Here is a 27212-nt window from a genome sequence, read left to right on the forward strand (position 1 = left end):
CTTTCCTAGAATCTAAACACAGACGGATTTTGTTAGGCTTTTTCACTAGGACAATCGGACTGGACCATGGACTATTTGGGCACTCCTCAATTACACCTAATTTAAGCATCTCATCAATCTCTGCATGGAAAAGCTTTTCCACTGCACGAGATATAGGGAAATATCTTTGCTTAATCGGACGGACATTTGGTTGGAGTTCAATAACGTACTCCATTAACAAAGTTGTTCCCAAGCCTTCTTTCTCGAAACTTGGGAAACGATTTTTGGTTACTTCCAGACGTTGGTGTTCCTCAATACTTAAAGGGAGACTGTTTTCCTCTTCTTTCAGTGAAGAATTTGATATCTCGGATACTATGTGGGGTGCTATTTGGAACTTAATCCAAAAATTTATTCCTAAAATTACTTTTTGCGAAAGACTAGGTATCACAAAAAACTTTATTCTTTCATTCTGGTTTTCAAATTTGACATCTAAATCTACTGTACCAAAACATTTCCATCTGCGGTGCAAACTGGTGTTGTATGTTTACGTAACTTAGTTTTCGTGCAAATCTCTTCTGCTAATTCTGAACCTAGACAAGAGACTTGGGCTCTACTATCTAGTAGCGCTAAATATTCTACGTCACGTATACGGATTTTCGCATAAGGTCTCAAGTCGAAGCTCTTTTGTTCGATAGAACAGACAATGTTGTTTAGCTGTTTACGGTTTTGCCTAACTTCCTTCCATAACTCTACAGCGCGGGATGACGAACGAATAAAGAGGGAATTTGCTTTCCGACTAGAAATAAATATATTTTCTCTTATCTTTTTGTAGTTTTGCATGCGTATATCATAGGGTATAATTGTATGAACGAATGGTGGATTTCGAGTATTGTTGTTGGATGGCAACGAATCATCACTGGTATTATTAAAATGAGTTTGTCGTAGTGCTGGATTTGGTAATTTCGTTCAGAAGACTTTCACCTTTCAGGTAAAGTCTTCTCAACTCCGCTAGTAAACCAATTGGCAAGTACAGCAGTTGTTGCCGCACACGAGGTCTTAAGTTGTGCTGCAGGATTTCCACTAACTCAGGTTCAAGCAATGGTGTTTGTAACGATTCTGAAATTTTCAGAACTGCGTCACGATAATCGTCGAACGTTTCGTTTTGTCCCTGTTTTCTACTACGTATCGATTCCTTGATTTCAAAATCACTTTTGTGCTGTTGGAAATTGGTTCGCAGTGCCTGGCAAAGAGAAGGCCAAGTAACCCTATCAACCGACCGACGGTATCGCCAATACCAGTCTTTCGCTTCATTGATAAAACGGCTTTGGACATGCTCACACAACAAACTATAATTACTTCCAAGAGTATGGACTACTTGGCATTCAATTCGGTATATAAAACTGTCAACTGAAAGACGAGATGAACCATCAAATTTAATATCCCAGTTGGAAATAAGTTGGGCTATTCTTCCTGAATTAGGGATACTATTACTGTCACTAAATCGTATTTGATCAATATTTCTGTGAAAGTTCTGATTATAGTTACATCCTAGCTGAGGAATTGCCCTGGGCTAAGAAGGAGTGGACATGTTTGGTTGCGCATTATGAGGCTTGCATTTGCAGGACTAGTGTGGGTAACAGGTTGCGGTGGCTGTGCATTGATATTCAACCTCTCTATCAAATTCGAAACGATGTTGTCAAGCCTTTGGTCTAAAATATGTGAAACGCGTGTTTCCAGATCGCCAAAAAGAGCTGCATGCCTTGCGGATATAACAGCCGAAAAAATGTTTTGGACTCGGTCATCCTCCTCAATGTTGTTGTTGGTTGCTCCTTGTAATGGGACTGCTGGTAAACTTGCTGCGCCCTCCTCTTCGATTCCTGACGTTGGAGACTAGCATTCTGACAATGTTGTCTGCCATTGGAATGATTTCCTTTCTGGTATATTGTTTGACTTTTCGCATTTGGTTTCTTATTAAATACCTTACTGCTGCAATTCGCGTTGTATTGAGGACACGAACTCTTCTTTTTAGGCCACGTCAACAAGCATGTTCAATGGAAAGTATGAGAACAGGCTGTCGTTAAGAGTTCATCATGCTTACGGAAAATCGATCTACAGATCGTACATCCATTACTTTGTCCTTGTGCAGCCATATTTTCGCTGCTATAACGCATAGCCCTCTTCGTAATACAAGACGAAAAAAAATTATCAAAAAAAATTAGAGCTTAGTGCTTCGACTTCGTTCAGTCGCAAAAAATATATATAATTTTCCAATCAACAAACAGTTGGACTTGCTTAATCAAAACCTCTTATCTGTTTCGACTAGCTCCGAGCAGTTAAAAAAAAATCCAAACAAACAAGGTAAAAATTAGCTCAACATCGATTTCCAAAAAAGATTATAAGGGTTATCTAAAAAAGCATCAAAAGCAAAAAAAATCAATCAACTTGAAATAAATTTAAGCATACATTACGATGTATGGGCGCGAAATTCACAGCCTAACATCAAATTTCAAAAAAAAAGCAAAAGCAAAATATAAAAAGGTCTTCAAAAAAATCTGGAAATTTTCTTCAAAAATTTTGGTCTGATAGTCCGGTCGTGAGAGTGTCAGAATTGGTGTCGGATGGTTTCGGAGTAGTGTCGGTACGTATCCATGGGCATTGGTTACAAGGTTGTAGAAACCTCAAAAAAATTAAAAGGAAAGAACAGATATTTTAAAATTTGAATAAATATACAAAGTATATAGAATTATGGGTTATGGAGCTTGTTTACACATATTCACACCGTTCAGAAATTGTTGGTAAGCCAGCTAGCATTTAGCTATACTGCAGCTCAATTCCTAACAACTAAACAATATGAAAATGTACAAAAAATAATATAAGAAAAAAATTAGAGTCGCACTTTTGTCTAAATGCTCTAACACTCGCGGTCAATTCCCAAGGTATTCAAACTAGAAGAATAGCAATTCCAGCGAATATATGTAGATGTATATTAACAAAAGTACTAAAATAAAATTTCAGCAAAAGTATAAAATTTAAACATCTTATCGTGAAGAAACCTGGTCAAAGTCGTAAGCATGGAACTACTAGACTTGAATTCCAAAGATTTTCTTCACTTCACATAAGATTTATCAAAATTTAGCAAAACGGATGGACATTAAAAACATTCCAAGACAGAATAACGAGTAGAGGCCAAAGATTTTTATAGACATTCTCCTCTCGGGCCCCACGTTGGGCGCCATTTTCTGTTATGGGCCCTATGGAAAGGGTCGTATGAAACGATTGAGAGTCGTTCAGAAGGTCTTGTGAGAAATGTCCTACAGCTGCTGCATGTGCACTGGCTTGTTCCCGAAGCTTCAGCTTGGGGCGGGGTAATTAAGCAACTGCAGGACCAAGATTCCCTCTCCCTAATCCATAGTCCTAACAAGAAATCTTTACACTTGCACACTACACAAAACACCTAACAACTTATCCAGAGATGAATGCACTTACTGTTCCGAACTCCAACCCTGACAACTGGCAGCGCACGCATGTATTTTGTATCATGGTCTTAAGATGGTAAGAAGGCCGCAATAAATCACCCTCACTACCTTCGATCAGACCAAACAAATTTAATTTAGAGGAACATTACAAAAACTATATTTGTAGAATTCAAGGCATAATCTTAGTATAAGTGTAATGATTGATAGTAATAATTATAACAATTAAAATTCTGGTCTCATGTATTTAAGTGCTAACAATATTTTCTTGTAGGTATTTAAATATTAAATTCCTGACCTACCTCAACAGCTGATGTGTAAAAAGGGTCATTGGCCTATATTTTAATGTATGTATATAACTTGTACCAAATGCAAGTTACATACCTTCATATATACATTAGTAATGGCACGCACAACAAGAAAAAAAAGTAAGAAAAGGGAGTGAAAGAACAAAGTCTCAGTCGAATTTAGAGAGACAAAAAAATTTTCAAACAAAATAGAAGATGTCTAGCACATGCATATCTACATATAAATGTATATGCAAACGCTGATCATCCAAACGAAAGGATCAAGAGGACAAAAAGAAAATCTAAGCACACATATCTCAGGTGCAAAACCGCGCATAGATCGATATGTGCATATGGATGACAAACAGAAGAAGGTATTTAAATTATGATACTAGAAATTAGAAAATATCAATATCATACAGGAAAATAAAACATCTTCACTTACAGTTTCATACCATAATCCCACGTAGCGTTGAGGCCTCCTCGCCGTTGTTGTTGTTGTTGTTGTTGTAGCGATACGGTTGCTCCCCGAAGGTTTAGGGAGTGATCGATGTGATGGTCCTTTGCCGTTTACAGATCCGGTACGCTCCGGTAACACAGCATCATTAAGGTGCTGGCCCGACCATCTCGGGAACGATTTATATGGCCACATTAAACCTTCAGGCCAATCCGGTATTTTAGTCGCCTCTTACGACAGGCATACCTACCGCGGGTATATTCTAACACCCTGACCCGCTGGGTTACCCTCCTAGCCGTGTAGTTATGCTGTAAAGAATTTGCTAATAACGCCTATTTTCCTACTAACATTAATATTTCAGATATTTTCCACTTTCTCTTTAGTATTTATACGATCTCGAAAGTAATACGCAAACAAAAAAACAAGTTTATCGCTTTGTTAACATTAATTTTCTCGGGCTATACTTGTGTACGGCACTGTAGGCACTAATTTAAGTGACCGCGAAAAGAAATGAAAATTAAACTTAATCGAGAAACCAAAGAAATAAAGGAACTAGTTTATTAAATGGAAAAGGTAAATGCTTTGATCTCGCTTGCTCCCGCAATTATGTATATATGTATGTATGAAAATAACTATATGAAGAAATGCATATGGGAAATGCAGTCGATCAAAAAAAATTGAAATTAGTTTAAGAGAAAACAAAATCAAGAGACCGTATGTTAAGGGAGGCTAGTTAACATGTACTCTTATCATGAAATACAAATATATTGTGACGAATATTAGCAACACTAAGGGATACTATCATCTCTAAGCCGATGCTAAGCAGTGACTTGTGTGCACATCAATAGATCAATCATTATGTCTACATATATGTACGTACACGCAGCGGAGAAGAGACGCACAAACACATGCAGATATCTTATCTGAGATGCTTCCAAAAGTATGCAATTATAATTGCGGAAGTGTCGCTCACAAATACACGCGCATATGAGAAGCATCTGTAGTTATAATTATATAGCAGTAACTAAATAAATTCTGGAAGGGCCTAGAAATATGCAAACGAGAAATCACAGAGTATAAAAGAACACAACAGTAGAGGCACGACAATCAGTTTGATTTAAGACGCTATCTGGCGAGCAATAGTAGTGTTATTTTGGAAAGTAGTCTGATAAAGGCCATTTTGCATTATTGAATAGTGGAGTTATTTATTCAGCAATTTAGTGATTCGAACATTAGCAGAAGGTTGCAAATAAGAGGAATTGCACTAAGTTCCTTACAATATTATTCTAATTAGAATTTGTTTTCATTTTTGATGATTAACCTAATTAAGTTTTCTTTAAAAATTCATTACCAATATGTGGCAGAAGGGTACTTCGGTACGAATTCGGATTGCATTATTCTTTTTATACCTTTCATGAACATGAAATGGTATATTAACTTTGGTAAGATGTTTGTAACGTTGAGAAATATAGAAGATAGGCTCACCATTAAGTATACTGAATTGATCAGGGCGACAAACTGAGTTGATATAGCCATGTCCGTCCGTCTGTCTGTTTGAGCGCAAACTAGTCCCTAAAATTATGAGATATCTCAATGAAATTTGGCACAACGATGTATTTTTGTATTATATTAGACATTTGTCGGATCCGGTAGGATCGGACTACTATAACATATATCTCCCATACAACCGATCGTTCAGATAAAACGATTTTGGTCATTCCTGCCGCATTTTAGAAAGTATAAACGCGAAACTCGGTTATATATATTCTAATATATCATAGAAGATATCCTGAAAAAATTACTTTAATCGGAGCTATATATAGTTATATCCCATACAACCGATCGTTCAGATAGAAAGATTTTTGGCCATTTCTCCCTTAATTTAAAAAGTATAAACGTGAAACTTGGTGATATATATTTTTTAATATATCATAGAAGATTTTCTGAAAAAATCACTTTGATCGGAGCTATATATAGCATATATCCATACAACCGAGCGTTCAGGTAGAAATATTTTTGGCAATTTCTCCCTTAATTTCCAATATAAAAACGTCAAACTTGGTGATATTCATTCCAATATATCATAGAAGATTTCATGAAAAAATCATTTCGATCGGAGCTTTATATATAATATATATCCCAGTTCAGATAGAAAGATTTTTAGCCATTTCTCCCTTAATTTACAATTTACAAGCGTTAAACTTGGTGATATTTATTCTACTATATCATAGAAGATTTCCTGAAAAAATCACTTTGATCGGAGCTATATGTATATAGTATATACCTATCCCATACAACCGATCGTTCAGATAGAAAGATTTTTGGCCATTTCTCCCTAAATATCCAATATAAAAACGTGAAACTTGGTGATATATATTCTAATATATCATAGAAGATTTCCTGTAAAATTATTTCGATCGGGCCAATATATAATATATATCCCATACAACTGATCGTTCAGATAAGGGGGTTTTTTGCCATTTTTATACTCAGCTCAGCAGAGCTCACAGAGTATATAAACTTTGTTCGCATAACGGCAATGCGTAACGGCATAAACTAATCGAGATAGATATAGACTTCTATATATCAAAATGATCTGGGCGAAAAACGCTTCGCAAGGCCGTCGGTTCTATGTACCGGGGAGCGACTCGGGATTTTTCTCGACTAAGGACTGCCATTTCAGTGTAACCCCATTTAATTTGTTGCGTCCCTCCCACAAATTTTCATCCTCCCAGCAGCTCCTTGCAGCGGGACTGCTATATATTCTCTTGCTCCGGGAAGGTATCGAACCCAATCTGGGTCCGTCTCCTGACCCCGGTCCTGAGAAATGGTTTTTCTGCATCTGGCGGAAAATAATATTTTTAGGACGGTCATACTCTTGTCAGTGTGTCTGGTGTAAGGGATGGTTGCATCGGACAGGTTGTTCTGTGCTAGACCCCAAAACCAGACGTCCACGTAACTTCTATTAATCTTTTGTGGCTCCTTACTGTTCACGCGCTAGGACTTCCCGTAATCTGCGCCTTAGCGCCCCCCCCCCCCCCGCTTCCTTCCAGAAGCCCCGCTGCTCAGCAAACCACAACAAGTACCCGCTGTTGCTCGCGCCCCACGGCGCCACCAACTCACACGGCTGCTCCCACTCATACCTACAATATCCGTAGAAGAGTCGGGAGCAATGCCGAGCATCAGCCCCTGCCCCCGTCTTCTTCTCCCCACTTTTCCGACAGCAATTGTGTAGATCAGGGAAACATACTCTTAGTCCCTACCTCCCTTTTCACCGTTTGCCAGCACAGAATATATACGTTTGCGACATCCGCCCAATGCAGCTCCTGCCATGGACGGTGCCACTTTTCTAGATGTTCTGGTCTCCGCGACGGTAACCCCCCGACGGGTTTCATTGCGCCATGTTGCCTGGCCGCATACCCAAACACACCGGGTACCCAAATGCTTACCCAAGGACGTCTAGTCCCAGGGCCACAACAGCAGTCGCGTCCTGGCCTTCCACAACCCAGGCGTAGTCACTTACTCCCAGAGTGCATAGGGGGAGAACTTCAGAACTCTGCAGTTACACTATAATGGATTAACTGGGAAGATCACGGAGATAGTCGACTTCATGAAGCGGCACAACATCCGCATTGCTGCGATTCAAGAGACTAAACTCACAGCAAGATCTGCATTGCAGACCTGTTCTGGGTATAATCTCCACAGAAAAGATCGCGAGAGCGGAAATGGAGGCAGCCTCGCGTAGATCATACACCACTCTGTGCAATATCATATATTTGATCCTGACATCGACCGCAGGCACAGTGCCTTAGAACGTCAAGAATTATCTGTCCAGTTGGGCGATGCAAACCTAGAAATCATCAATATCTACATTCTTCCTGTCACCTGTTGCCCCAGTGGATACCGCCCTGATATCCGCGGCGTACTCACTGGAAACAATCGCGATTTCAATGCCCATTACGATTTATGGCATCCAAACTTGCGGGTGAACAGTAGGGGTGAGATGTTGGCGGATCAAATAGAAGAAAGGACGTTCTGCACAATAAACGGAGACGCCGCCACACGTATGATAGGAAACTGTCACAGTTCGCTGGATATTTGAAGCGTGAGCGCAGAACTCGTAAACTGCGTCAACTGGCAGCCGATGGTAACATTGGCATCCGACCACCTGCCTATACTTATTTCGCTCGACCGTTCCGCCGACTTCATTGTCGCAGAAAAACACACTTTCGTTAACTTTAAGAAAGGAAAGAGGGACGAATACAAATCCTTTACAGACAACCCCTTTGCTGCCTTCCTATCCAACTGATGACCGCCAAGGGGAGCATGCTTTCCGCAAGGTCATTGAATCCGCCTCGGCTCCTTTTATTCCCGCCGGTAGAATTACCGAAAATCGGCCCCACTTCCCGGCAGAGGCCGCAAGTCGTTGAAGATATCATGATGAAATTTGGCACGAACGTTACTACTACTACTATATGTATGCTTAATAAAAATTAGTAAAATCGGAGAACGACCACGCAAATTTAAAAAAAATTTTTTTAAAGTCAAATTTTAACATCTTTACAGTATGTAAGTAAATTATGTCAACATTCAACTCCAGTAATGATATGGTGCAACAAAATACACCATAATTTGTATAGGATACTTTTAATGCCATAAATCGAACAAAAATTTACCAATCCTTGTGAAATTTGGTAGGGGCTTAGACTCTAGGACGATAACGGTTTTCTGTGGAAAAGGGCGGAATCGGTTGAAGCAACGCCCAGTTTTTATACAGAGTCGACCGTCTGTCCTTCCGCTCCGCCGTTAACACGATAACTTGAGCAAAAATCGATATATCTTTACTAAGCTCAGTTCACGTATTTATCTGAACTCACTTTGTATTGGTGTAGAAAATGGCCGAAATCCAACTATGACCACGCCTCTTCGAGATATCGCCATAAAGGTGGACCAGGGGTGACTCTAGAATTTGTTTGTACGATATGGGTATCAAATGAAAGGTGTTAATGAGTATTTTAAAAGGTAGTGGGCCTTAGTTCTATAGGCGGACGCCATTTCGAGATATCGCCATAAAGGTGGACCAGGGGTGACTCTAGAATTTGTTTGTACTATATGGGTATCAAATGAAAGGTGTTAATGAGTATTTTAAAAGGGAGTGTGCCTTAGTTTATAGGTGGGCGCCTTTTCGAGATATCGTTATAAAGATGGACCAGGGTTGACTCTAGAATGCGTTTGTACAATATGGGTATCAAACGAAAGGAGATAATGAGTATTTTAAAAGGGAGTGGGCCTTACTTCTATAGGCGGACGCCTTTTCGATATATCGCCATTAAGGCGGATCAGGGGTGACTCTAGAATGCGTTTGTACAATAGTGGTATCAAATTAAAGGTATTAATGAGGGTTTTAAAAGGGAGTGGTGGTAGTTGTATATGTGAAGGCGTTTTCGAGATATCGACCAAACTGTGGACCAGGGTGACCCAGAACATAATCTGTCGGGTACCGCTAATTTATTTATATATGTAATACCACGAACAGTATTCCTGCCATAATTCCAAGGGCTTTTGATTTCGTCCTGCGGAACTTTTTCATTTTCTTCTACTTAACCCTCATTTGTACTGATGGGTCCAGCCAGACCTTTTTGAACTTTAATTCACTATTTCTATGCCAGGGGATGAGTTTATGTTTTAACGCTTCTTGATATCCTTCGTTATGTATTTTAGCATAATTTTTTTCATGCATACATTTATAAACATTTGTAACTATTTATTTAATTGAATTTTTCAGTGTTAAGGTCATATTGAGTACTCATGGGTCTGGCCCGACCCTTAAGTAAATAGCGTAGTGATTAAATTCGTTGGTATGCATCGGCCTACTTTGTTTTCGGTTTGTGCATGGCTTTCTTTGCTGTTTTGTGTTTGAAGTCCCGTTTTCCAAGATATTTTTGTTATCTCACTTTGCATGTGTCATTAAAATCGGTGTTATCCGTGAAAACGTGTATTTATTTAGTAAAAATGAGTAAAATAGATTTTATTTGTGATAATGCGCCACGTAGTGATCCCAAATTTTATGAGTTGGTTGCAAATGCTTTGGCCGAGGAAATTGAAAACGATAATGACAACGACGATAATGATTGTGCCTCCGAAGTGGAAAATGAGTCGGAATTTGAAGCTTCAGATATTGAAGCTGAACATGAAACTGAAGTCGCAGCAGTTATATATATACCAGTTCAGATAGCGACGATGATTTGAATACTGATGCAAGTAACGACTTTTTTGATAAGGATGTCGTATTCGCTACCATAATGCTACGTTTTCCCGGTGGATCAACTATCAAATCGAGTTCTCCCGTTGAAGTTTTTGATGAGTTTTTACACCAAACATATCATACATTATAATAAGTGAAAGAAACAAATACGGTATGAAAAACACAAATTAATGGAACTTGAGAAATCCTACCAATTTGAAAGAATGGCAAAATCTTGTAAAAGCTTGATGGGTTTTCTTGGAATTCTTAATGCAGCAGGGTTCAGCAATATCAATAACCAGGCGGCGTCGGTTTTATGGAAATTGAACCAATTGCCGATTTTCAGAGCAACAATGTCTTACCATAGTTTTTGACAATATCCCGTTATATAAGCTTCCATGACGGGTGCACTAGATCCTTTCGCTCAGAAAATGCACCTATACGAGATATTTGGTACTTTTTAAATGAAAGCTTTCGAAGGAATAGTGAGATAACTGTTGACGAGCAACTCTATCCTTATGGAGGAAGAACAAAATTTACTCAATACATACCATCAAAACCGGCCAAGTACGGTACAAAAGTATAGAGGACATGTGACGCAAAAACCCATTATCCTTTGATTGGAGATATTTATACTGGAAAAGAAGCCAACGAAGATAGAGCAAAAAACCAAGGAGAAATTGGACGGATAAGTTTGGTTTCAAAATATTGTAACGAATTTACTTGCAAATCCTTTTATTTGCCCTTTTGCTAAGTTCGTATCACTAAACTGTTGAATAAATAACTCCAATTTTGAATAATGGAAAATGGCCTTTATTAAAGTACTTCACAATAACACTTATACTTTGCAACTAGCTGGCTTAATAACCAAACTGATAGATTAAATTAAACTGACTTTCAAAATAATATTGCTATTGCTCGCTAGATAGCGTCTTAATCGAAACTGCCCATAGCGCCTCTACCGCTGATGCTTTTATACTCTGTGATTTCTTCGTGGCATCTTCTAGGCGCTTCCAGAAGTTTACTTAGTTAGTTATAAATTTCTCAGCTACAACTACAGATGTATAATTTCTCATTTGAGTAATACTTGCACAAATTATTGCCCTCTCTTGTGAAAACTCAGATAAGATATATGCATGTGTTTGTGCATTGCCGCTCCGCTGCTCGTATACGTACATATGTGTAGAAGCAATTATTGATTCGTTTATGTAGATACATAATGATTGAATTATTGATGTGAATTCACGTCACTGCTTAGCATCGGCCTAGAGATGGCAGCACCCCTTAGTTTTGCTAATGTTCGTAACAATATGCAAACTCAGGGCTCACAGTAGTTGCCTATAAGTTCTTTTCTAGTTTTAATTTATGTAAGCGTGTAATGAGCTTGGGGCTGTCCTACGTTGGAACTCTTCAAAGCAATAAAGCATGCATCCCACCCGAAATGAAAAAAACACAAGAATAGGGCAGTTATTTCCTCTGAGTAGAAAAACAAGATTCTTTTGCCAGGAGTGTGAAGAAGCTGTTTGCCAGCAACTCTCAAGATGCTATTACATATGTTTTAGGGGCACAAAAACGAATTTATTTTAATTTAAATATTTTATTTTATTAATAGAGTGCCTTACTTAAGTTTTCAAGTTGGTATTAAAGAAAAAATAAAGTGCAGTTTCGATGAATTGATGTTAAATTATCTTTGGGGTTCAGCCAGAACCATGGGTACTCAATATGACAATACAGGTATCCGTCAAAATGAGGGTTAATATGGTAGGTCACACCCATTTTACAAAGTTTTTTTCTAAAGTTATATTTTGCGTCAATAAACCAATCCAATTATCATGTTTCATCCATTTTTTCGTATTTGGTATAGAATTATGGCATTTTTTTAATTTTTCACAATTTTCGAAATCGAAAAAATGGGCGGGGTCATAGTCAGATTTCCGCCATTTTCTACACCAATGCAAAGTGAGTGAGGCGGCCACCGTGGTGTGATGGTAGCGTGCTCCGCCTATCACACCGTATGCCCTGGGTTCAACTCCCGGGCAAAGCAACATCAAAATTTTAGAAATAAGGTTTTTCAATTAGAAGAAAATTTTTCTAAGCGGGGTCGCCCCTCGGCAGTGTTTGGCAAGCGCTCCGGGTGTATTTCTGCCATGAAAAGCTCTCAGTGAAAACTCATCTGCCTTGCAGATGCCGTTCGGAGTCGGCATAAAACATGTAGGTCCCGTCCGGCCAATTTGTAGGGAAAATCAAGAGGAGCACGACGCAAATTGGAAGAGAAGCTCGGCCTTAGATCTCTTCGGAGGTTATCGCGCCTTACATTTTTAATGCAAAGTGAGTTCAGATAAGTACGTGAACTGAGTTTAGTAAAGATATATCGATTTTTGCTCAACTTATCGTGTTAACGGCCGAGCGGAAGGACAGACGGTCGACTGTGTGTAAAAAATGGGCGTTGTTTCAACCGATTCCGCCCTTTTTCAGAGAAAACAGTTATCGTCCTAGAGTCTAACCGCCCTATTCTGTGCACTTGACAAATTCACCATCTTGTTATTTGTCAAGTTTGACAATTTATCAAGTAATTGCTATTCTATATAAAAAATAAAAAGCTTATTCGCTGACAAATTGTCAATAAGTCAAACGCTCTTGATAATTTAATTTATACGGATAAATTTAAATTAGAATTCTGTTATTGTTCGATCGAGAGAAAATGGAAGAACATTTATTACTTTTGCTATTATTGTGGGAAGATCCTCCTAGGGTTTTTGGGGGTCATTTCGAGATGGTGTTTGAGATTCCCTCGGGGTCCTCCCGGGATAACTTAGCGGTCGCTCCGGGATGTTTTTGGGGACTCCCTCGGTGTCATTCCGGGACGGTGTTGGGGACTCCCACGTGGTCATTTGGGTGGCATTCTGCGATGGTTTTGGGGGCTCCATCGGGTCGTCCCGGCGTCATTCATTGGACGTTCCCGGATGTTTTTGGGGACTCTCTCGGGGTCATTTGGGGGTCATTCCGGGATCTTTTTGGGGACTCCCTCGCGGTAATTTGGGGGACATTCTGTGATGGTTTTGGGGATTCCATCGAGTCCTCCCGGGGTCATTTGGGGGACATTCTAGGATGGTTTTGGGGACTCCCTCGTGGTAATTTGGAGGACATTCCGGGATGGTTTTGGGGACTTCCTCGGGGTAATTTGGGGGATATTACGGGATGATTTTGGGGATTCCATCGGGTCGTCCCGTCGTCATATAGTGGTCATCCCAACCATCCCCCAATGACCCCCAAAATGACCCCGAGAGGGTCCCCAAAAACATCCTGGAACGACCGATAAAAGACGCCGGGACGACCCGATGGAGCCCCCAAAACCATCGCAGAATGTCCCCCAAATTATCCCAAGGGAGTCCCCAAAAACATCCGGGAACGCCCATTAAATGACGCCGGGACGACCTTCCCAGAATGTCCCCCAAAACCATCCCGGAATGCCCCCAAATGACCCCGAGGTATTCCCCAAAAACATCCCGAAATGACCACTAAATGACGCCGGAACGACCCGATGAAGTCCCCAAAACCATCCCAGAATGTCGCCGAAATTAATACGAGGGAGTTCCCAAGACCATCCCGGAATGTCCCCCAAATTACCCCGAGGGAGTCCCCAAAACCATCCCAGAATATCCCTCAAATGACCCCGGGAGGACCCGATGGAGTCCCCAAAACCATCCAGGAAGGACCCCCAAATGACCCCGAGGGAGTCTCCAAAGCCATGCCGAAATGACCCCGAAAAAACCCCGCTGATTATTTTTTCCTATTCCCATTTCGGGGTCAGCAGCATAAAATGAGACATATAGCTCCAATTGCTCATGCGTAGCACGTTCCACTTTTGCTTTCCTTGAAAAAACCATGATTTTAAAATATTTGTTAAAAAAATAATGAACAATATTTAACTCTTACGTTTATTCCATTTCGCGATCGTTGCACTAAACAGCTGATTTCGGTTTACTTTATTTAGGTCACCACAGTATGGTGAAAAGCACAGGTCATAGAGCTTTTTAGAGTTGTCAAGTTATGCACAGAATAGAAATATTTGTCAACTTGATAAAAATCTTGATTACTTGTCACCTTATTCACAATTTGTCAAGTGCACAGAATCGGGCCGTAAGCCCCTACCAAATTTCACAAGGATTGGTAAATTTTTGTTCTATTTATGGCATTAAAAGTATCCTAGACAAATTAAATGAAAAAGGGCGGAGCCACGCCCATTTTGAAATTTTCTTTTATTTTTGTATTTTGATGCACCATATCATTACTGGAGTTGAATGTTGACATAATTTACTTATATACTGTAAAGATATTAAATATTTTGTTAAAATTTGACTTAAAAAATTTTTTTTTAAATGGGCGTGGTCGTTGTCCGATTTTACTAATTTTCATTAAGCATACATATAGTAATAGGAGTAACGTTCGTGCCAAATTTCATCATGATATCTTCAACGACTTCCAAATTACAGCTTGCAAAACTTTTAAATTATTTTCTTTTAAAAGTGGGCGGTGCCACGCCCATTGTCCAAAATTTTACTAATTTTCTATTCTGCGTCATAAGTTCAACTCACCTACCAAGTTTGATCGCTTTATCCGTCTTTGATATTGAATTATCTCACTTTTTGTGTTTTTCGAAATATTCGATATCGAAAAAGTGGGCGTGGTTATAGTCCGATTTCGTTCATTTTAAATAGCGATCTGAGATGAGTGCCCAGAAACCTACATACCAAATTTCATCAAGATACCCCAAAATTTACTTAAGTTAACGTGTTAACGGACGGACGGACGGACGGACGGACATGGCTCAATCAAAATTTTTTTAGATCCTGATGCTTTTGATATATGGAAGTCTATATCTATCTCGATTCCTTTATACCTGTACAACCAACCGTTATCCAATCAAAGTGATTATACTCTGTGAGCTCTGCTCATGAGATAAATAAATAATAATAAATATGTATTCTAGAGTTAGAAAACGTATATTTTTCTATTTTTTATACAACGCCTAGGTATTCCGAAATATTCCTGAATTTTACATGAAAGTTGTATTTGTTTGGACCATGATTTTTTTCCGTAATGTGGATTAATAAAAATAATTGAAGTTTACCTTTAAATACCCTCACTACTGTAGGCGCCTTGTGAGGGCTTAGCCGAACTCCATAGCGATCTACTATGAGGAAGCCTTATCACAGTAAGGAGCGCTGCTCTAGTGGACGGTTCTTTCCACGTATTTAATGAGCCCGCCTTGTCGGGTAGGTGGTTGTACGGCCAAGATGAACGGCTCAATATCTAATTTTAATAAGATGATAAGGGGAGGACACCGTGGTGTGATGGTAGCGTGCTCCGCCTACCACACCGGAAGCCCTGGGTTCAAAGCCCGCTCAAAGCAACATCAAAAATTTTAGAAATAAGGTTTTTCAATTAGAAGAAAATTTTTCTAAGCGGGGTCCGCCCCCCGGCAGTGTTTGGCAAGCGCTTCGGGTGTATTTCTGCCATGAAAAGCTCTCAGTGAAAACTCATCTGCCTTGCAGATGCCGTTCGGAGTCGGCATAAAATCATGTGGGTCCCGTCCGGCCAATTTGTAGGGAAAATCAAGAGGAGCACGACGCAAATTGGAAGAGAAGCTCGGCCTTAGATCTCTTCGGAGGTTATCGCGCCTTACATTTATTTATTTTTTTATAAGGGGAGGACTGAGGCGCAAGCCTAGAACGACAAATCGCATTAAGCGATGCGTCGGACTCGGGAAGCGAGTGCAATGGTGATTTAATGAACTTCGTGTTGGAAAAGGATACAAATGAAAACGGAGAAGTAGAGATGAGAACCGTACGGTGCAGAGGAAGTAGGAGAGCTCTGTTGCAGTATCGTGTATCACTAAGAATTGTCCAACGCTTGGTAGCAGTGGTCGACCCAACAGAAGTGGAGATCGAGCACATGGAATGGGCTCGTGGGATGGTAGAAGTAGGTCGAAGGCAATTCAATAGGTTTGGTGTGATAAAACTATAGGTACTGCAACCGGTAAGAGGATGAAGGAGCGTCCGATGGCAAAATGAAAAGGCAACGTTCGATGGAAGGCAGCAAACCTGCTTTAAAGGGGCAGAAAGGACCCAGTCCCGAAGCCGCGAGGCAGTGCAGCCGCATAGACAAGACACGTAGGCTTAAAGATATAAGACAGATGGACCACAATAGCGAGGTAGGAACTACCTCGAAGCTGTAAGTCAGAGGAAGGACGTTAAAAGTGATGATGTGCCAACTACGGAATTAGGAGATAAGCCAACGGGGGATATCGCTGCGACTCCGGCTTTCTAGGAGGTGCTGTCTTGGAGATATTAGCTTAATGTTCGAGATAATGCGGGAACAACCAAATAAACTCCTTCCAACCTTGGGGGTGGTGATATAATGGAGTAAAGATGATAGCGTGCGACAACTTCGCGGGCTTGTGGTGGCTGGAGGAAGTAGTCCAAACCTCCAAAGGTAAGGGACGAAAGCGCGATTTGAGGTGGTGGATAAAGTGAAAATCCCCACGGTATCTAAAGTTAAAGTATGGATACAATGCGTGATCTGCAGAATCAGAATCTGAATATACCGACACATTATTGAAAGGTACTTACTGTAGCTCGCAGCAGAAGAATAAGCAGGCATTTATCCTGGTATCCTGCTACATGGTCTATACTGCGGATGTTCCACCGGTGGAGTGCAAGCGGCTAGTACAGGATGAAGGGCGCAAAGGACGGTTAGTCATAGGCGCGGATGCAAATGCGCTCCGCAATAGGTGGGGAAGAGTTACGAATCTATATTTTATTACATCCTGCAAACCAACTTGCAGATGGCCAAGAGAAGAAGTGTCCCTACATATGTTGATCCAACATCCAGCAATGTTCTTGATACTACAGTGAGCTCTGAACGTTATATATCAAGGCATGAGTGGTTGGTTCTTGCTAGACCATCATTCTCCGACCATACGTATATCAGTTTCAGCATTCCCCTAAAGAGGATAGATAAGGGAGGAACCATAAAAACCCTAAGTCAACGAACTTGACAGAATTCCAGAAACATGCAGAAACAAAATTGGGACAACCCAAAGAGGTTGCCAATTTAGGGGAACTGGAGGAGTCCAACGATTTCCTAACAAAGACGCTTATGACTGCGTTTAACAGGGCTTGTCCTCTAAGAATATTCAGAGGATAAGCAAAGCCATGGTGGATCAATGAGCTGAGTCTTCTTAGAAGGAATGTAAAAGAAATGTTTAAGCTGCTGGGAAAGGTCGCGGAAAGCAACGCGTGACTGGACGAATAATCCTTCTTTAAATATCGATCATGATGTCATGCTCATCTAAGAAGACCACTCCCAATATGACTTCATCAAGCATATCTGAAATGAATTTGTGTAGAACCGTGACATTCCCAACTTATGCCCCTATTACGGTTTACAACTTAACTTAGTTGGGTTGTAATTAAAACAACTCAACTTTAAGGCAACTCAACTCCTGTTTGGTATTACGAATTACAACCTATTTCAGTTGAAGTTGATTTGATGTGATGTTGCCAACTTAAGAAAGTGATGATTTGACAGATAAATGAACAGCTGATCAATTTGTGTCGGAAATATAAGCATTTGCAAAATTGATTTTGTTATTAAAAGCAAAATGGATATTATATGAAATCTACTTTATAATGGCGAAAATGTTGGTGATTGATGTGTAGCGAATACGAAAAACATTCGCGTGATCATTCCAATCCCTTGGAACTATCAAGGACCAAGTAAGAAAATGTTCAAGTGACAAATGATGAGCTTCAAATGAAGTTATTTTTCAGATTTGAAAGGAAGCATTTTGCTCATTACTAAACACAATTAAGGACCATTTCCGCAAACGCGTTCGAGGGGAGGCTTTACCCCTATTTTAAAATGATGCGCCACACCCATATTCCTTGCTGATTGGATTTATCAAAAATGCTGTGGAAATGATTTTGGTGTTGGACTGGTTGGTGTTAGATATTATTGAGGGGCATATTTGCGCGAATTGGATTAAAACCCAAACAGCAAAAATTATATTTTACTCAAAAACAGGATGCCCAGGAGTCTGGCTGAATCCGAACTGCGTCCACCCTCTTCCAACTTCGGAATGTCAAAAGTTATTCAATGTATTTCTTTGTTTTTTTTTTTTTTTTGTAACGTTTTATGAGCCCGTGCACCATCCAACTCCTATCAAAGGTGGTATCAAAAGACGCGTTTCGATATCCGTTTTTAGGATTCGAAAGCGCAAATTAAAAATTTTATTTCTGTCGAAAAATATTTATAAAAACCCACAAAATAGCCTTAGAGGGCCCGAAATATGAGGCCCGATCCACAGTTTTTTTGCGCAGAACATCTTTCTGCGTTGGCGGCATTTGGCCGCGATTTGTAAAAATAACCCTGGGCGGGTCCAACGCCTTTCTGCATTAGTCTGGACAAAAATTTGGCAAAATACAACAACCACATGAAAATTTTAACCGAAATGATATGACAAAAATTTAATTTTTAATTTTTGTTTTCGGATTATAAAATCGGAGGTCGAAACGTGTCTTTTGATACCAACTTTGAAAATTTTTGTTAAAAATTAGGTGGTGAACCGTCTTGTAAAATGTAAAATTTTTTCAAAACAACTGCAAAATTGCATGAATAACTGCTAGTAATCACTTGTAAGATTTTGACGTCTTTGGCAACTACGCCAACACAAGGTTGTAAACGGTAATGCCACAAAAAGTTGTTAGACTAAACAACTCAACCGACATTTTTTTTGACAGGTTGTGTAATCTGTAATCAGGCCTGTTAAATTTGAATTAGCATTAGTAATCAATTAATTAGATTCCTATTTTAATGGACAATGATTATTTCAATTGTTTTTCGTAAAAAGCAATTACTAATTGATTACCATTAGAAAAAAATCAAAAAAAAATTATGATTTTTTCCGATTATTGGAAAAAAATAAAAAAATAATAAAAAATAATAAAATGTAATCAAAAAAGGCGTTTTTGATTACTTTTGATTATTTTTCATTTTTTCGATCATTTTAGATTTTTTTCGATTTTTTTTAATTTTTTTTATTATTTTTAATTATTTGTCTGCTTTGTTGAAATAAAATTGTCGTTTGTTGCATGCACGGAACAATTTCTACGTACAAGTACATTTTAGGATGCAATATCAAATCGTAACCGCTTATCGAGGCAAATATATACATGCAACATATAGGGCGAATGGTATATGAGCGTTGATTTAAACATATTCTGCGGTAAGTATACACACGTGCATAATTTGCTACACTCATAATATAAAATAATAACGATCCTCTATGGTTCATCCTTAAGTCAAGCCAATTTTGTTTTGTAAACAAAATTAATATATGTATCTACTATTTTGGATTACGTTATGGCTATGCACTGATTGTTTTGTACATACAAGTACATTAGAGGTTGTACCGGTATATCGCGAGCGCTTATCTAGGCATATGGGTATATATGTATGTACATACCCACCTACAAATTATCGTCTCTATAAGTGTTTCCGATGAATACCTGGGGAGTGCGTATTTTTTTATGACAAAACAATATGCGCAAATATGTATGAGTAATACTACTTAGGTTGATGGTTGATAGCTTCACTTCACAACTTGAGCGATCCTCTAAGTTTTCATTCATCATCATGATTAGTTGTCTAACCAAAGGTTGATATATCCCAGATAAATTTATTAACATATATTTTCTATAAAATCTTATGTTTTGCATAGTGAGCCATATTTTTAGTATTAACAACGGAAATTACAGAAAAGTGAGGTTTTGTCCCAATTTAATGTACTTCCTCAATGGTACAGTTAGAAAATGTAAGCCTTAGTAATTTCATGTTATTTTTTATTAATTATATATATATGTGTTTCTGTAAACATAAAAATTGCACTAGTTGATGCTTTACAAGGAAGTAATGATGTTATGAAATGTGTATCTAATTAATAATTATTTGCATCAATTAAAAATTGTTTCATTAAATTAACATTGCCAAAAATAACGATATTTCGATGGAAATCAAAACTTAAAAGAAAGTAAAATAAGAGGTATTTATGTACATTCATTATTTAAAAGTTGTTTTAGTCATTATAACAAATTTGCATTTGCTTTCAATAAAGTTAAGATTTCGAATGAAACGTCAGACAAAGACTGACGCCTTGGAGGATTTATAATTCCTGCAAAGGAAAATAGTCGCTCAACAGGAGCAAAAGAAGTTAAAGGCGTGTTGAAGAGTTTTGCAGTTTCTTTCAACGCACTTCTTGTTTTCCAAATATCCATTCATAGACTAGAATCACCCAGCTCATTTTGTGCCAAATTTTTCAGCCCACCTTTTGTTGGAGAACATTGCCCCACACTGGCGATGATATGAAACCAAAATTACTAAAATAAAGCGAACAATATTGTAACGTATTTGCTGGAATTCCTCTTATTTGCAACCTTCTGCTAACGTTCGAATCACTAAACTGTTGAATAAACAACTCCAATATTCAATAATGCAAAATGGCCTTTATTAGACTATTTTCGCCAGATAGCGTCTTAAACCAAACTGATTGTCATGCCTCTACCCTTGCTGCCTTTTATACTGTCTGGTTTTCTGGTTGCATATTTCTAGGATTTTCTATTCTAGAATTTACTAGTTAATTATCAGATATAAAATTAACAGCTATAACTACGTTTATAGCTTCTCATATGCGCGTGGATATGTGAGTAATAATTGCACAAATTATTGCCTTATTTTGTGAGCATCTCAGATTAGATATATGCATGTGTTTGTGCGTCTCTTCTCCGCTACTCGTATGGACATTTGGGTAGACATAATGATAGATTTAATGATGAGCAGACAAGTCACTGCTTAGCAACGGCTTAGAGATGATAGTATCCCTTAGTGTTGCTAATATTCGTCACAATATGATAAACTTTGATTAAAAACAATCAGTGCATAGTCATAACTTAAAAAATAGCGGATATATTAATTTTGGACACAAAACAAAATTGGCTTGACTTAAGTATGAAACCATTATTATTTTATATAATGAGTGTAATAATGCACATGTCCAGAGTGTCGTCAATTCTTGGCAATGGGTAGCTATCCTTTTTCGTGACGTCGTTCAACTTGCGGTAGTCCACGCAAAACCTCATTTTCCCATCCTTCCTCTTCACAAGTACCACAGGTGAACTCCATGAACTAGCTGATGGTTCGATGACGCCGCTGTCGCTCATTTCTTGTACGATTTGACTCACAACTTCTGGCTTCACCAGTGGCACACTACGAGGAGCTTGACGTATCAGCCTCTTGTCAATTTGATGTTTCACAACATTGGTGCGGCCTGGTTTGGAACCATCCTGGTCAAATATGTTTGCGTACTTTAGGAGCAGTTGCTTTGCCTTACTCTGATATTCTTCCTCTAACTCCTCTGTCCATGCCGTAATGTCATTTGAAATATTGAAGAAAGAAAGATGAATCGTGTCCTGGAGCTGTTCACAGTTGGCATCTTCCCAAAATAGCTACTTTGGTCAGTTTGAGTGGTGACTTGAACTCATTGAGTACTCTTACCGGAATACGTCCATCTTGTTTTGTCATAGCCAGGGTTTTTCCTACAAATATGTTCGGTGCTGATTTGTTTGCTGCTTCGACAACCCACAATTTGTTTGTACCACAATCTCCATCAACCTTTGCCCAGATGACTGCTTCTGATTTTGATGGTATTTGCTGACTCTCTTCCACCAGCACTCGTTTACTACTGTAGCCTCTCTCGTAGCCGAAATTAAGTGGTACATCCATGTCCTTATATCGCATCGTCTTGCTTTGCATGTCGATCTTGATGCCCTGGTCTATTAAGAAGTCCACCCCAATTATGATTTCATCAGCAATCTCTGCCACTATAAAATTGTGTACTACGTGACGTTCACAATTGCGACTTCACACGCTACTTCTCCTAGAACCGTGCTGTCTTCTCCAGTGGCTGTACGCAATCTTGCTCCATGCAATGGTCTTATCTTCTTGTTGACTTAATCCGTTCGAATGATGGCATGAGATGCACCCGTATCTACAGACAGTAAACGTTCCTTTCCATCCACATGTCCTCCGACAATAAGATTGTTTGACCTTCTTCCAATTTGCGAGATAGAGATTATGGGGCATTCAATTGAGGGAACCAGTTGTCGCCCCTTGCGGCTGACTCGATTTAGTTTAACGATTGAGTGGACTTGGAGATTTGCTCATCTCGGTCAGCTCTGCGTTTACGGCTACCCACATTGTTGGAACTATTAGGACCGTTGTTGCAATGACGTGCAATGTGGCCTGGGTTGCCGTATATGAAACATTTCATAAATCCAGAGTTTTTCTGTTGTGATCCCTTCAGTGCTTCCAAAATTGTGTCCAACCAATCTGGCCTTTCTACTTCTACACGATGGGCTTTATACGCTGGCTTACTCAAAAGTGAGGCAGTTTCCTGACTCAGTGCATGGGAACTGTTTCAGCAAATGTTGTTCCCGTATTCCATTTATAAAACTCTGGATTTTTACCCTCTTGGTGTATTCCATGGGCATTTTCCAAAAGAGCCAACATTTTAACATCCGAAGCAAACCCTTGCATTGTCTCATTAGCTTTTTGGTAACGGGTTTGCAACTCAATTTGGTATATCTGTTCACTGTGTTCGCTTCCGTATCGCCTCTCTAGAGCGCCCATCAATGTTTCATAGTTCTTCCGTTCGTAATCTGGAATAGTCTGTGTTCAGTAGCAGCAATGCTCCTTCAGAATCTATTTTTTATGCTTGTTTATTAATATTGTAATATTATATAAATTACTTAAACTTCATTTACATTACATTCAAGTGCAATCTGTCGGAATCGTTCGGAGTTTCCTCCGGCGTACCCCAGGGAAGTCATCTAGGCCCTTTGCTCTTTGCCCTTTTCATTAATGACTTGCCACAGACAATATTATATTCCCATACTATAATGTATGCGGATGATGTAAAACTTTGCTACACTTACTGTCCTACCGATTTGAGTTCCTTGGATCTTCTTCAGGCCGACTTGGACTCGTTCCAATGTTGGTGCACAACAAATTTATTAGCTTTAAATTGCTCTAAATGTAAGCATATGACATTTCACCGAGTGAAGCCAGCATTGAAATCTTATGTAATAGATGGTACGCCTTTGGAGCGTATATCTATTGCAAATGATCTAGGTGTCCTTTTTGATCCGAAATTGAATTTTAACATGCATATTTCATCTATAGCCAACAAAGCGTTGGGTTTACTTGGATTTGTTAAAAGATGGGCTAAAGAGTTCGATGATCCGTACCTCACTAAGGTTCTTTACACATCGCTGGTTCGTCCAATACTCGAGTATTGCTCATGCGTTTGGTCCCCTGTTTCTCAAAAGCATATAAAGCGTCTTGAGTCAGTTCAAAAGCAATTTTTGATATTTGCATTGCGCGGCCTTAATTGGGACTCAAGTCTCCACCTTCCTCCATACAGAAGTAGACTTCTTCTTATTAACTTACCCACTAAAATTCCATAAGCATGGCTAAAGAAAATAATGGTATTAAAAAAATTAAAATAAACGACCAACTCTACACAGAGGAAAATGAAATAGCGCAGTCTTTGAATGACTATTTCATTGATAGTATATTGGAGATTAGCATGAATATTCCTACTTCTTTTAGTAATGAAGGTACTATAGATGAGCAAAATGGCCGTAATGTTTTTAAGTTTCAGAAAGTTTCCACTTCAGAGATAGTTGATATAGTAAGTAAGTTTAAAAATAAAATTGGAGGGAAGAAACTTGTGTCGGAAGGAGTCGTTAAAGATTCCATAACGTATACAGGTTTTTTCTATTCTCAGCTCGTTAATGAGAGCTTAGATAAAGGTCTCGTTCCTAGTTTATGGAAATCTTCTATAGTTGTGCCATTAGAAAAAGTGAAAAATACCATCAAAGCTGAGGAGATAAGACCTATTAACACGTTACAATGTGATGAAAAAATTTTGGAAACAGTGGTAAAAAATCAGCTGGTAAAATATTTAGAAGATAATGTAATTATTATACCTCAACAATCTGGTTTTCGAAAAAAACATTCATGTGAAAGTGCTTTGAATTTGGTTTTAGCTAACTGGAAAGAAGACTTAAGCAGGAAAAAACACATATTAGCTGTGTTTTTGGATTTAAAGCGTGCATTCGAGACGATCGACCAAAAATTAATGCTGAAAAAGCTTTCTTGCATTGGCGTTTCTGGTATAGAACTAAAATGGTTTCAAGACTTCCTAATTAACAGATACCAAAGAACAGTGATTGAAACGTCCGTATCGGATAAAAGGGAGGTACCTGTTGGTCTACCTCAAGGGTCTGTGCTGGCACCCATAATGTTCAATATATATATTAATGATATAACTAGCTCCATTAAGCACTGTGAAATAAAATTGTTTGCTGATGATACATTGCTGATGATAAGTGGGAACAATATTACTGAAATATATGCTAAGCTACAAGAAGATCTTAACAGCGTATATGGTTGGTTATGCGTAAACAGACTAAAAGTGAATGTCAATAAAACGAAATTTATGGTTATATCTAGACGCAATTTTCAAAACAATGAGCTACAAAACTTAAATATAAATAACGAACTAATTGAAAAAGTCAGCATTATAAAATACTTGGGAATAAAAATAGATGATAAGCTGAATTTCAACGAGCACGTGGATTATACGGTAGGAAAAATAGCGAAAAAGTTATATTTTACACCTGCAAATATTTAAATAGAAGGTATAAAATCATCGTCTACAGATCTATAATCGAACCTAATTTTATTTATTGCCCAACTATATTTTTCATCTTGCGAGATAGTCAGATATACAAGCTACAAAAGCAACAGAACCGCGCTATGAGATGCATTCTCAAAAAACGGTATGACACACCTATCAGAGACATGCTATGCTCTCTTAATTGGCTTAGCATTAGACAGCAACTTTTTTATTATACCATAAAATTTATTAAAAACATAATAGAAGGAACTTTGCCTGCGTATTTGAGGACTAATATAAAATATGTAAAAGATGTGCACTCTGTAAATACTCGTAATAAAAATGATTTTAATCTGCCGGCTTATAAAACTGAAGCAGACAAATGTAATCTGTATTATAAAGGTCTTAAATCATATAATGAACTACCGATTGATATTAAATCATGTCATTCCAATAAATTTTAACAAAAATTGTACAATTATTGCAGAACACTATCAATTTAGTGCTGGACAGGCGGACTTCCATAGCATCGATAGAAGTGCAGCGAAACTATACTGCTGTGTAGCGCCAAGACTTCCAAGCTCTTGTGCGCATACAAAAAAGGTTGCCGAAGCACATACTGAAACGCATCACTCGATTAACTCAGTGCATCGCCGTGCAGATGTTGCCTTCGCGCTTTACTAACATGCGTAAAATGCCTACATACTACATAATCGCAACGCTTTGTTCGCATGATCTGGAAGTCTCCCATCCATAGTACTCCAAGGTAGGACATAGATGTAACTATTCTAGATTGCATAGTCCAGAAGACAATTATAAACATGTAAAATAGATTTAAGTTAGGCTTAGGAAAGCCGTAATAAATAAATACATTACATTACATTACTATGGAAAATCGGAGAATATTACTAGGGGTATTGTTCATCCATAAGCTCATTATTGGAGAAATTGATTCCGGGGACTCCTCAGCCGCTAGTTTTTTGCGGTTCCCCCTAGAGTATCCAGACACTACGTTCCTTTCTATTTACCCCTTTGTGGACGAAACTTTGCTAAAAATAATCCTCTTCTTATCTGGTGCGCGCACTACAATGACTTGTATAGCTGCATCAGTCTTGAATGTACTTTTGCCACTATACGTAATGCAATACTTGCCTATCTAATTTAAGAGATACAAACTAATTTAATTTGCTGGCATATTATTCCTTCGATAAAAAACAGGAACTATCTCGCTTAAGGATGGAGGAACATTTATCAACATGTCTCATTAAGAAGGAACAAGACAGTACTGTGTTGATTGGAATCTGGTGCATTCCAACAACGTAAAAAACATGCTTTTTCAAGAGTCACTGACCGGAATCGTATGCATTCCGGCAGTATAATCTTATGGGTCAGGCATCGAGCTGATTGGAATCCGGTGCATTCCAACAACACAGGTCATGTTACTTTTTTATGCCTTGTGATGGCGTATCCTCATTACACTACTCTTAGCACTGCCGGATTCCCATGACATGCTGATTGGAATCTTGTTGCATTCCAACAGGGAGATTGGAATCCACTGCATTCCGAAGTCATGCTGAGCGGAATCTGATGCATTCCGCCAGTATAAGATTTCGGCATAAGATCTTATTTCTGCTCATATTTCTTATTATTATTATATTCTGAAATTAAATAGTAATGTTCATTAATATTTCTTTGTTTGTAATATAACATTGTTGAAAGCTCGATATATCTTAAATTTTATCTTTTGAGTTGTATATTTATATATCTTTTATATTATGCAGTCGATCATAGTTTGTCGTCGACTTTAAATAATAAATAAATAAATAAATAAAAAATACATATTCTGTTAAACAATAACTCTAATTACCAAAGTAATGTGTACTATGCTTTATGTTCTCTTAGATTTACATCGCTATATCAGGCCACGAGCCTAACGGGTTAATTTCCATTGCTTTTACATGTACCTTCTTTT

This window comes from Eurosta solidaginis, chromosome 1 (genome assembly GCF_040869045.1).
Source record: "Eurosta solidaginis isolate ZX-2024a chromosome 1, ASM4086904v1, whole genome shotgun sequence".
Taxonomy (NCBI): Eukaryota; Metazoa; Arthropoda; class Insecta; order Diptera; family Tephritidae; genus Eurosta; species Eurosta solidaginis.